General features: G+C 35.4%; 1 pseudogene; it reads left to right on the top strand.

The window, feature by feature from the left end:
• The first annotated feature begins 730 nt into the window (after positions 1-730).
• LOC149215327 (GDSL esterase/lipase At1g74460 pseudogene) lies at positions 731-1,587 on the top strand (annotated as a pseudogene).
• The last annotated feature ends 12,868 nt before the right edge of the window (positions 1,588-14,455 follow it).

The following is a 14,455-nucleotide window of genomic DNA, read 5'->3' as shown; positions in this document are numbered from 1 at the left end:
AACATCACAGAAAAAAAGTTATAGCGAAAATTCCACGATGACCTGTTTGGAGCAGCGAAACCCTAGAATCCAAAGCTCTGATACCAAATGTTATAAAACCAGCTCAAGAAAAGATAGAAAAGAAAGATCAACGCCTTAGAATTCAGCCTCTTTGAGGGGGCAACCTCCTTTACATTACATAAATGAACAATTCTTCGATGGTACAAATGACAAAACCTCCTTTCTATATATAGGAATCTAAGGAGTCACAATATAATCCAGCCGACCTAACAATAATAATATAAAGCCACAAAAATAATAATAGAGGGATTCTATGGGGCACAGAAATAACAATATGTGGGTAATAGGGGCACAACAATATAAATAAGGGGTATAACTACAATAGTAATGGGGTAATCACTAGTATTATAGGGACCCAACAGAAGGTGGCGAGGATGATTTCCTGCAATGTAAAAAATATCAGTAGTTCATGAAGACTACTCTGCCACCCTCTACATGCAAGTCTGTGGTTATGTGGAAGCTGTTCTGAATAGTACACCTTAACAATTATTCATTCTAATACTTCCTCCTCCACTTTTTGTCTATTGCTTGTCATATTGATACTTGACTCTATGTATCAGACAACAATACTAAAATCACCACCTTTTATTATAAATACCAGAGGATCGCGATGTGTAATTCGAACACAAAAACAATTACAACAGAGAATTTTGAGTATATGAGGGGAGAAATGGAGAGGCTTGTGATTGAGGTAGTGAGTACATGTTTCATGGCAATCACGATGGTGGCGGTGTTAAACGCTATCACAAGTGAAGCAGAAAGAGAGATAAAGCCTGTATCCTTTATATTCGGGGACTCTTTATCAGATACTGGAAACAACAATCACCTGCCATGGAGTCTAGCCAAGTCCAATTATCCATGGTATGGCATTGATTATGGTAACAGAATGCCTACCGACAGATACACCAATGGCCGAACCATTTGTGATATAGTTGGTATTTCTTACATCCCCCTTCCACAATTCAACTTGTTTCACCTTGTGAATATTTATTTGTATATTGGGCATTTTGGAGGTATTGATTTGATTGGGTGTTGCTAATATTGCAGTTAAGAAAATAGGTTTTCCAATCGCGGCACCGATCCTAGATCCATCCACTGATGACAACACCGTGTTGATACAAGGTGTCAACTATGCTTCGGGTGGCGGAGGCATTCTAAATGAAATAGGATTTCTTTTTGTAATAACTACTCAACATTACTCACTCTCGTTTTTTTTTTTTTTTGGTTAATTTCATTTTCTCACCTATTGACTGTATGCTCATGTAGATTCAACGACTCTGTTTGTGGAGCCAAATAGAGTTGTTTCAAGGGACCAAGATGTTCATTTCCAATAAAATCGGGCATGCCAAAGCAGAGAAATTCTTTAGTGAATCCATCTATTTAATGTCCATCGGAAGCAACGACTACATCAACAATTATTTGCTCCCTGTGGAGGCTGATTCCTGGAAATACGCTCCCGATGATTTCACAGACTATCTTATTTCAACATTGCTCCAACAACTCACGGTGAGTTTTCCTGAAGCTTAAATTTGAGACTATTTTTTGGATATATGTTGTGCCCAAGTTTACGAATGTTCTTGATGTTCTAGGTTTTGAGTAGTGGTCTCATCACTCATCATGTGCTCAAGTAAAGGGGCTCATGCTTTACTTGAGTCTGTGATGAAGGGGCTCATATTTTACTTGAGTCTCTGATAAAGGGTGGTGAGACCATTAGAAAATCGATAAACTAGTACACAATATATATTCAAAATTTTTTATATTAGCATGTTTTACTTGAGTCTGTGATAAAGGGTGGTGACACCATTTGTAAATCAATAAACTGGCACATAATATATATCCAAAAACTTTTATATCAACATGTTTTACTTGAGTCTGTGATAAATGATAAAGGGTTGTGACACTATTAGAAAATCAATAAATTGGCACACAATATATATTCAATATATATTTTTTTTTTAATTTTAATTTTATTTTTACTTTTTAATTTTTAATTTTTTTATCTTTTTATTTATTTACTTTTTTTTTTTTTTTTATATCAACATGTTTTACTTGAGTCTGTGATAAAGGGTGGTGGCACCATTAGAAAATCAATAAACTGGCACACAATATATATCCAAAAATTTTTATATTAGCATGACCAGTGGCCGTGGAAATATACACTCACAAATCTTTTATATGTCAATTGGCATAGACACTACATCAATTAGGCGTACGCAGATTGCTCTTCACAGGATTGGGACCTCTAGCCTCTTGCTGCAAATGTTCCCAAAGTAAGACATCCATGTGGATGAGCACACAATACAACCATCCAGAATCTCAGTGTTTATTCAGTCCATGATACTTGAATTGATGATTTGATGATTTGGAGGATGTGGTGCTTTTTCAAGTTGAGAAACCAAGGATGAAATGCTGACCCAACTTTATAGCTCAGGTTTTAATGACAAAATGTGGTTAAGGTACGTCAATAATTAGTTTGATTATTTTCCCATTTCTGTATTTTGCCAGTATTATTTTGATTTTCACTTGAAATCAAGTCTCTTGGGCCTTTACGAAAGTAGTGTTTTTTGTCATCCTCTATAGGTGTAGTAGACACCTATTGATTGGAGCACTGTACATTTGAGCTTTTGGGGTGCCTTTTCAACTTTCTGTTTAAAAAGGTCCTACATGGATTTAAACTTGGATCGATCCCAAGAGAACTTTTGACTTATCAAATCTATTTTCCCATGTTGATATGTATGTAGTGTGGGTTCAGTAGCAACACCTTTTAACCTCAATATCAATGACAATGGAGCAACTATGAGCCCTTTTTTGGTTCCTTTTTATCAACACTCTATTTTACTCATTTATGTCTCTTTATTTTGAATTTTAATTTAATTTAATTTTGAATTTATAGATAGACTGTGTTATTGGTTGTTTTGATCAATACTAATTTGTTTTTCTTGCTTCTGTTGGAATTTTCCTCATTGAATTGGCGAGGGTTTTGTATTTTTCCACTTATATTTATTTGAATTTTAATTTAGTTTAATTTTGAATTTATAGGCAGACTCTGTTATTGGTTGTTTTGATCAATACTGGTTTTCTTTTCCTATTTCTGTTGGCATTTTCCTGATTGAATTGGCGAGGGTTCCGTGTTTTTCCAATTCTATTTATTTGTTTCCTTCTTATTTACTGATTGAGATTTTGTTTCTTGCAGTATTCATGGGCAATGTGAAGTTATCATGTTTGATGTTACTGCACGATTGACTTACAAGAATGTCCCAACGTGGCACAGAGATCTTTGCAGGTATTTCTTTTGCAGAGGGGTTGGATCTCTAAGTAGAAATGAACGTTCCTTAATTGTGTGGTGGCACAACTGCCTGAACCGATTAGATAAATATCTTTGTGAATTTGAGGGTGTGTGAGAACATTCCTATTGTTCTTTGTGGAAACAAGGTTGATGTGAAGAATAGGCAAGTGAAAGCTAAGCAAGTTACTTTTCATAGAAAGAAGAATCTTCAGTACTATGAGATATCTGCAAAAAGTAACTACTACTTTGAGAAGCCATTCCTGTACTGGGCACGGAAGCTCTCAGGGTGAGCCTTCAAATTTAGATTCTGATGCTCCCTAATATGAATGTTATATTAAAAAATTTGCATTGATTCTATAATGGGTTATTTTTATAGGGATCCAAATCTTCATTTTGTGGAGTCACCTACTCTTGCTCCTCCTGAGGTTCAGATAGACCTTGCAACCCAACAACAGTAAGTAGAATGCTATTTTCTTATTATCTTTTGCTAACTTTTATTGAAATAATTTGTTCCATTTCTAAAAGATTGAAACTTTGGCTTACAATCTTTTATGTTGTTAGGTACGAGGCAGAACTTGTAGCAGCTACGGCCCAACCCCTTCTAGATGACGATGATGATGCTTTTGAATAGCTTTGTTAAGATGCTTTTTCATATTTAGGGATTGGCAGATTCAATTAGTTTTGTATCATTGGAGTTTGATCTTGAGTTCCGACATTTAATTATGATTTGTATTTGGGGCTTAGAATAGCATTATCACATCTCTCTATATGTGATTTGGGTACTCTGCAGATGTTTTCATCGGTGGAGTTGGCTAAACTATCTAAGTTCAACTCCATTACAGAGCTATTTTTATATGCTAAGACATTTTTTTCTGTTATATACTCTTGCACATTTTGCACAAGAAATTTTTGGACTCTTCAAATATTTCAAGAATGCTCAAGTGCCTTTCGTTGTGTACTATTGGGGGAAATGCTAGTTGCGATGATTGTTGCTTGTAATATATTATGGCTTGTTAAAAATTTCTCTGAAAATTCTAGCTATGTCTGAGGATTTATTTTAACTCTGAAATTGGTTTACATAAAGCTTGTACAATGAGTAGTTTACCTGCTAGACTATCAGAATAAATGATATTATAAAGTAAGCGCTAATACCTTGTATATGGGCCAAATCCTCCCTTTGCAATATTTTTTTCATCTGGGAGACTTTCTGTTGCAACTGTCAATGTTTTCGTGGTAAAAACTATTGGTTGACCCTACGTATAGCCTCTGTTTCCATTCGGGGCTCTACAGATTGCAATTTCTGCAATGCGAACTTGCAATTTCTAACTTCGATTAGAAGTTGTGCAACATCTGTATGGAAGAAATATTGTATTTGCAATAACATCAAGAGGAAAGAAAGATGCATGTCCTATAGAATGGATCTTCACACTGAGACCAATGCTAATGGTGTTGAGAAACTACTGTGCAATGGAATAAACAATGTTTAGGTGCAGAACAAATATATTTTGCCTCCCCAGGAGCAACCCAACATGTCTTAGTTATCTTTCTGTGAAAGCATTCCAATGGTGGATCTGAAACACCTGGATGGCCCTAGCAGAACCATTGTCATACAACAAATCCAACGCGCATGTCAGGAGGATGGCTTTTTCTAGGTACAACCTTCAATCTCCAATGTCCCAAGTTATGATTTTTTTGCGGAAGGGATTGGATACATGAGGCTTTGAATTTTGAATCTCATGATATTGCGATATAAACTGTTTTGAAGATTTGAATTTTGAATTTTAAGATTTGAATTTTGAATCTCATAATATCTTTCAATAAACTTCCAAAATATCAATTATGAACATTAATTCTTAGAAAAATTTCTTTTCAAATTCAATATTAATATGGTTGAAGCTGCATGATATGATCAGATAGTGAAACACGGGGTACCGGAGAGGGTGATGAAAAACATGATGGGAATCACCAAAGAAGTATTCGAAATGTCGATGGAAGATCGTGCATGCCTCTATTCAGAGGATACAAAGCAACTGGCTCAGCTTGCTACAAGCTTCAATATTCACAAAGATGAAGTCCTTAACTGGAGGGACTGTCTGAGACACCCTTTATTTCCATTACACGAAGTCATAGACTCTTGGCCTAAAAAACCTACAGCCTATATGTAGCCATTAAACATTATGTCAACCATTAAAGCAACAATCATAACTTGTTTGGCTTAATATAATATTGAAGGTTTTATTACAGGGAAATTGCAGGCAAGTACGCTATGGAGGTGAGGGCACTGTGTTTAAGGTTGCTGGCTGCAATTTCTAAAGCTCTAGGACTCCATTCTGATTATTTGAATAATATTTTTGGGGAACACAGACAACTGTTACTTGTAAATCACTATCCACCATGCCCAAACCTAGATGTTACCCTTGCTTTAAGAAGCCATTCAGACGTAGGTGGCATCAGTGTTCTAATGCAAGGCGATGTCAGCAGTTTGCAAGTACATAGAAAAGGGAAGTGGGTTGTTGTAGAACCCATTTCTAATGCCTTTCTTATTAGACGTAATAAGCGAGTCTTCCTTAGTTAAAATCAAAATAATTCATGGGTTACATAAGAAACCTCACAAGCTTTTGATAAGTGATCAGTTAAAGAATATTTGTGATGAGTCTGTTCAGAGTATTAATTTTCAACAACGATAAAAAATATATTGAAAAAGAAGTTAAAATATCTGGGCGGGCATAAAAACATTCCATTACAGACCGTTTAGGTGAAAGAATACTCACTCTATAATACTGTGTAATCCAGTTCTAGATATCGTACTCACTCTATAATACTGCGTAATCCAGTTGATCGATGAAGCTATATTTTTGATAGAATGATGGAAGCACAAAACTAACCCATACCTGCCACCAACGAAATTCCTACAATCTTGTACAATTGATAACTGCAGCTATCAAGCCTACCTGGGTATTCTTGTGGGTATGTTGTCTGTCGAACACATAAAGGTATTGCCATTTCATTAATTGGGCTCTCGATTGATTTTTGCATAAAGATTCTCATTGTCTAAATCTAAAGTTGTTTCCATTCAACAGTCTACAGATTCTTCTTTAACTATAGTAAAACTGGGAGATGGAATGCTTACCAAAGATAACGTAGCATCTTAAATCCAAACTTCTGACTCCCATTTGAAGTAGTAAAACTTGGGCATAAATTTAGTAATGAATTGAATCCCCTCTTGCTAAACAAAGGTAATATTAATAACCCATATGCGCTGGTTTCTATTAGACAGGAATTTCTGTGGTGGTTTGTATCATACACGAGTACTATTTGTTAACTTTGAATGTGAAACTAATTTGAAAGAACATTCAAAATGTTTTTTTTTTTTTTAAATAATTTTTTATATTGTCTCTAGAGAGACAATAGTTTGAATTATGATTTTATTTTTTTTCTTAAAATATTTTCTTATATTGTCTCTAGAGAGACAATAGTTTGAATTATGGACATATAGTCTCTATAGAGACAATAGTTTGAATTATGGACATATAGTCTCTATAGAGACAATAGTTTGAATTATGGACATATAGTCTCTATAGAGACAATATATTTTTTATCTCAGCTACTGTCTCTAAAAAGACAAAAATGTAATTGTCTCTAAAGAGACACAAATGAAGTTGTCTCTAGAGAGACAAATCAAATTGTCTCTTAATAGACAATAATTCTTGTCTTTATAGAGACAATAATAATATGTGTTCTATATTGTCTTTATAGAGAAAAATTTTTGAGACATTATATTTTGAGACACCCGCTTAGAGACAATATTTAAGACAATACACAAGTTTCATTTTGTCTTAAGTTAAGACAATTGACTCAAATATTGTCTTAAATATTGTCTTAAAACCCCCCTACATGTAGTAGTGTATGTCTACTTATAGTTTTAACATTATTAAAACAACATTCCTTTAACTGCAATAAATAGTAAATTAATATTTACGAGGTTACCAGGGGATATGACATCTCCCCCGCCCCCCTGATTGAAACACCATCTCGATGTTTCTAAATCTTAAATATAGTTTGGGGTAAGCTTTTTTCATGAGTTGTTCATCCTCCTAGGCAGCCTCCTTCGGGCTAAACTGCCTCAATTTCACCTTAATCTGGGTGATAACTCGCTTCCGCAACATTACTTCTCTCTGATCTAGGATGCGTAGTGGTTCGACCAGAAACTCTCCGTACAACTTGACCTATACCCGAAACCATTAAGTCATTATTAGTATCTATTTCTAACTTTTTTATAATACATGTATATTTATATGCATTTTATAAATTAATTACCTATATATCAGGCCAATCAATTATATGTCTAGGATCATAAATATATATTTTTAATAATGAAACATGAAATACGTTATGAACCCATATGTGGCTAGGCACAGCTAGTTTATAAGCCACTGACCCAACTCGAGCTAAGATTTGGAAAGGACCACATAATTTGGGGGCCAACTTAGCACAACCTTCCCACCACAAGGTACTCTTCTTAGGTTTTACTTTCACATACACATGGTCTCCTACTTGAAATTCCCTATAGCTTTGATTTTTATTAGCATACATTTTATGTCTGTCTTTGGTAGCTCTCAAATTCATCCTAAATCTCTTCACTGCTTCTTCCATTTCTTTTGACATATCAGGTCCTAACATCAATTTGTCCTCTGGACCACTCTAGTTAATAGGTGTTCTACACCTATGTCCATATAACACTTCAAATGGACTCAATTTTAGGGAGGTGTGTTAGCTATTATTGAAGGCCAACTCCACCAAGTGGATATAATCTTCTCACTTAGTCGATTGTTGCATTACATACATTTTTAACATGTCTTCCAGTACTTGATTTACTCGCTCAATTTGTCCATTTGTTTGAGGGTGATATGCAGTACTTAATTGTATTTGAGTACCCAATCCATCAAATAGAGCTTTCCAAAATGAAAACGTTTAAAATTGTAATCTCTATCAGATATTACCACTTTTGGTATTTCGTTCAAACTAAAAATTTATTTCATGTGTAACACCCTCCTCCCACATTTACCCAAGTAATCGACCAACCGAGGTAAACATGCGACGAGAGGCCACTATGATATGATTCGACCTCCTAAGTTACGTTAAGGAAGTGGAACCGATGGAAACACGCCATACATACCTTCAACATTAATAGTAGGACCCTTAGCAACCATCCCAAGATTTCTACCAACCAGCCCCTGGGACCCATTGATATTTTGGACCACTTGATCCCTGGATGCTCCCATGTTATAGGTTTGCCAATGTCTAGTGTTAGAAAATTATATATTACAGAGCAATGGAATGCATATAATATTGCATAAATATAAACACAAAAAACACATAAAACCAGAGAGACATAGATATACGTGGTTCACCCAGTTTAGGCTATGTCCACCATGAACAACCATTCCTTCCTTTCTATTATCCAACAAAATGAAGAGACACAACCTACAACAGATCCGCTGTAATATCCTCTATTTTCTCTCACAGTCTTACCTCTCTGTTTCTCGCTCGGAGAGTACACATCTATTACACAACCTCAAATACAATGCCCTCATACAAAGAGAGGGGTTGCCTTCTAGGGCAAAAAACCCTAAACTAAACATAAGTTCTACCGTTAGATCGTCCGCCTAATGAATGGCCCAGATTGACTAGAAATTACTATAAATTTACAAGGAAATTTTACATCTGTTTTTAGCTTCGGGGGTGTTGCCCCTGAAACCCCAACCGGGGGACCACTGGCCCTTGGACCCCCCAGCTGGGGGGGATTGGCCCCATCGAACCCCCGCGGGGGGGACAAGTCCCTCCCGCACCCTCTCGCATGGAGGGGTGTACAAACTTCCTGGGGTATACATTCGGCTGAAACAAAGACCTTTGAACAATCATGCTCCACACCCAACATCTAGGAGGCTATGAACACTCTCATGAAAAGACATGCCAGTTTCCAAGGATTATTTTTCTCAATTATATGCCAGTATCCCTGAGATTTGAGCCACTTTTTCAGGCCTAGAGCCCAAGTCACTACCTAGAATTGAATGACAACTTCATAACAATAAGATAACAGGGAAATGGCCATACAGATACAATTACTCTAACATGGCCTTGATTGGACCCCTACTAGCCATGACAAAAATTTCGTCAAACATATCACGGATATGTAATCTATAGGTTTAAATAAAATATATGAGCATAGGGATCTCATACTTAGCTGAGAATCACTAAGAGGCATTGATGCCTCAACACATTAGCTACCATTTCATCCATTAGGTCATAGATACATTGTTCATTCATTTACAAGTAAAAACATGATGAGAACCATGCATAGCTACTGTCATAAAACATATACATAACCAACATAATAACAACAAGAATACTAGGGAAATCCTAGCCATATTATCCACATAAAAATCAGTATAATACTCATAGAAATACAAGGATAAATAACCTCATATTGATGATACAAAATCCAAATCCAGGGATGAGACTTCCATTTTCCACTTGACCATAAAATGGCTAAGCCAAATCTCTTTTCATTCATTCACTCTTGTGCCATATTCCAAGCATGAATGTGGGATCTCATAGAAAACATCAATCCATAACCATATAGGGATTCTAGAGGCCAACCACCTCAACCCATAAAATAATGATTCCACCTTACGGTTGGACATCAAAAATCCATCATCATATTGGTCTCTATCCAAGCCTTCCAGGGCTCTCGAGTGTTTGTTCCAACCAAGGCTCCAGGACTAGTAACTCAACCCAGAACTTATACTGGGCTCCAGAGTGTTTGTCCAACCAAGGCTCCAAGACTAGTATCTCAACATACCAAGGGATCTAGATCATTTTTACAACCAAGGCTCCAAGACTAGCAAATCAACCCAAGCTGATACAAGGCTCCAGAGCATTTTCCAAACCAAGGCTACAAGAACCAGTAACTCAACCCAAGCTAAGGAAACATGAGAACTAACCCAAAACAAAACAAGGAAATAAATCCACAATCACCATGACTATATAAAAAATGGAAAGGCTAGGCAAATCCACTGCCAATCCCAACCATTCTCCATGCCAATGACAGATCATGGCCAACAGACGACATGCATATGCCATGCATGCCAAAACTAGTGAAGAAACACAAATGCAACCCTGTAAGAAAAACCTGTTGTAGCTGTTGATCCCGATGTCCTCTTGTGCTTTCCTACTTTTCCTTTGCCTTCTTGTTCCAAAAAGCCAAGAATGCAACACTCTCCAAGAGGGCTCCAAGAAACTCTAAGTATCCAAGAATGTGAGAGAGAGAGAGAATAATGAGAGAGCTCCAAAATTGAACTAGCAAAAGTCTATGTTCTAATCCTCGTAAGATTTTTTATGAATGACACCTCTATTTTCTTAATTTTCCAATATTTTATTTCATTTTCCTCCTCACTTGCAACATGTGACCTTTCACCTCCATTTTCTCTTAATTTCCATTATTTTCATAAATAAATGTGCCAAAAATGTAATTTTTCCTTTCCAAATCCTTAACCATTTCCTTTTCCAATTTCCTTAACCATTAATAACCAAATGAAGACCCAGACTAGGATGTCTTGCTCAACACTAAGCTTGGAATAAGTGTCCCATCAACCGTGGTTATTATTTTACCTTTATTATCTTTTATTACATGGAATTTTCACCAAGTCTGTTACAAAACCATCCCCCTTGGGGGAACACCATTCTCAGTGTTCAATAACACCTATAACCACAAGACCACTGTAAGAAATACATACTACCAATGGAGCTTTATAACTTAGCTTGATGCAATATTTACAATGATCAACCTGCTGAGAAGTAAACTATCATGAAAACATAACAAACATAACATCATAAAGAAATTACACCCATACTGCTTATTGGATATTTATAGCATAGCTCATGGCGGTATTTACATCCATATACATATGTACATATACTTTAGCATCAAAGAAACATGTACTCAAACATATACCAAGACATATACCAAAACACCATACCAAAACTATTTTTCCTCAACTGGCAAATAGTGAAGGATACATAGCCTAAATATGATCTATCATCTCACATGTAGCTTCATCAATCCCAAAGTGCTTCCATTTCACCTTAACCTGCTCGATTTCTTGGTTCCAGAGCATGAACACCTTTTTCTACAATATACACTGAGGCTCTGGTTGGAATTCTCCATCTGGTTCCACCTGCAATATAGACTAGTCAATCACATGATCAACATCTTTAACACACTTCTTAAGCAATGCCACATAGAAAACATAATGGACTTTGATTGTTGAAGGTAGTGCAAATTGATAGGCTACTCGCCTAATCCTCTCAACAATAATGAAGGATCCACAAAACCGTGGTGCTAACTTGGTACATGATCCATTCTGTAAGGAGATCTTCTTCGCTTTGATGTGCAAGTACACATATTCCCCAAACTAGAACTCCTTGAACAACTTGTTCTGATCTACATAGCTCTTCTGCCTATCCCGTGCTTGTGAAAATTCTGTAAATCAGAATCCCTATGGTAGTAACTGATGATATTACTCCTATTTGTTAAATTGATTTAGACAAATTATTTGTAGTGTCTATGACAACTATCATAATACATACACTACAACCTTCACTTGATTAAATTATATGCGGAAACAAGAGACTGAGCAAGAAAGAAATTACAACACAATTGACACCGTTATTTTTGGAAAAATGTCCCCAAAAAAATCCAGTGCAGGAAAACTGGTGAGAAGATCTGAGGGTTTTATTATTATACATGAGAAAATCCAAGTACAATTCTTGGATGCTCAACTAGCAATCTGATATAAAGAGAAACTGGACAAAATGAATGGGAATTATTGATTTTCATCTAGCAGGGATAGCTCAGTTGGCAATTATTGATTTTTATCTAATGGGGATAGCTCAGTTGGGAGAATGTCAAACTAAAGATCTATAGGTTGTGTGTTCAATCCACTTTCACCGCATCGTAGGTCACACCTATTGCATCCAAGGTAAATGGTTGCGCCGATAGTAATTTCCCATCATATGACAAGAGAAACATGAGTACATATCGTCTGAAATATCACATTTTATTTACGCATTTTATTTACGCGAAATTGAAATTACCATCATATGACAAGAGAAACGTGAGTACATATAGTATCACAGACCAGGTTTTATTTATGTGAACAAATTAAAAAGTTCCTTAATTTGTAAATCCTATCAAGTAATTTCCCCATGATTATTTACTTTTACCCATTGGGAATATCACAATTGAGAGAGGGCGTGGCAAAAATTTTGCTCACAAAATTGTCATCAGAATTTTGGCATAATTTTTTCAAAAAAATCTGATTTTAAGAGTTTATGTATATATATACTGGTAAAAATGAATCAAGAACCTTGGGACACTAGCTATAATTCGGATTTCAAAAATTTTCTGCGAATTTTTTTCTTTCTTAAATCATGCCAAATATTTTATTATTTTTGGGGCTAAAAAGTTGGGAGAGTCACACCGCAGGCCTGAAGATCCACAGTCACCCCTTCGCAGCTTTATAAGTGAATATAGTTATGGATTTATAAGTGAATACGATTTTGGATGATCTTTGTTGCATAACAATGGGACGTGCCATCTTTATTAACGAGAGAAGGGAAATTATTATTGATTTGGGATATTGGAAATTAAATTAATAGTAAATGTTAATGTAAAATTTCATTATGTAAAAAATTATGCCATAATACTGATAAATTCATATTTATTAGCTACATACGAAAACCCGTCACAACAATTGTAAATAGAAAACTCATTAATTACATAAAAAGAAAAAAAAGGTAGGTTGACTAAGATATGCTACAATATTCATAAATTCGAGGTGAAGTAGAAAAAACATAACTTAATTGAAACCATCAAGAATACATGGAAATATTAATATTGCCTAGAACGACTGTATTGACATAGATTAACTACATACATAAAAGTTTACAAATAAAGATATGCCAAAATACTGGTAAATTCAAACTGAAGTAGGAAAACCATTAACTACCTATAATTAAAAAAGTATACTGACCAAGATATACACAATATTGTTAAATTCCAAATGAAGTAGAAAATCATAACTTAATTGAAACAAGAGGACATGGAAATATCAATATATGGTGGTTTGCATGATATTTGTTTTCAAAAGTTTAAGGAAAAAAATAATGGTGGTTGTCACATACCTCTAATCACATCTTCTTTACATGATATTTGTTTTCAAAATTTAAAGGAAAAAAATAATAGTGGTTGTCACATACCTCTGAGGACATCTTCAACAATTAACTTAGACTTTAGTAATTAAATGTCACATAAAAAATAAAAATTAATCTAATTTTAAATGCTACATACCACAAGTGAAAGTTCAGATTTTTCTATTACAATACCCGTGTTAACATACATTGAGTTCATGTGTTTTACAATGAAGACCTTGTACCTTAGGCATACCATATAACCTGATGGTCAATCTCTTGTTTAAAATATTAAGCCATAATTTGCGTACTTCATATAAACTCAAGATATGGTTTAGGATTGTGGTGAGTGTATCATTAAACCATGTTTAATGCACCTTGGTATTGTTGATTAGTTGGTACTTGAACCCTCTAGATGATGTATATGACACTTCCACTTAGCGACTTTCACTCTGGGATCTATCACCGATCGACGACTCACCAGATCTGTGGTCAATGGGTGGTGTCTGAGAGGTTAGAGAGAAACTAACCCACCCCTCTCCCATTGTATGGTCTCATTCGCATGCCTATCAGTTCAGTTCTTTGCTCGTTGATACTAGTGAGGATTTCATGCCCAGGAAGATGCCCAATTGAAACCTATGTCGTGGTATTCCATGGCCCGAGGTTCTTCAAGCAAAGCGGAATCTTCAGAGTTGTCTAGTAAGCTCTTTGAGACCATGTAGTTGAGAATTTTATTCAATATTTTTATGTTACTTTGTATTATGTCTGTTTCTATTTAGATTTAAACCTTCAGTTACGGTCATCACAGTTTCAGGAGTGTACACTTCTCAACTTTGTCTTCAATGATTTACTTCGCTA

Source organism: Pinus tabuliformis, chromosome 1_1 (assembly GCF_031772625.1).
Source record: "Pinus tabuliformis cultivar Carrire ecotype Pingquan chromosome 1_1, CPIR1, whole genome shotgun sequence".
NCBI classification, from domain to species: Eukaryota; Viridiplantae; Streptophyta; class Pinopsida; order Pinales; family Pinaceae; genus Pinus; species Pinus tabuliformis.
This window is presented reverse-complemented; position numbering and strand designations above follow the sequence as displayed.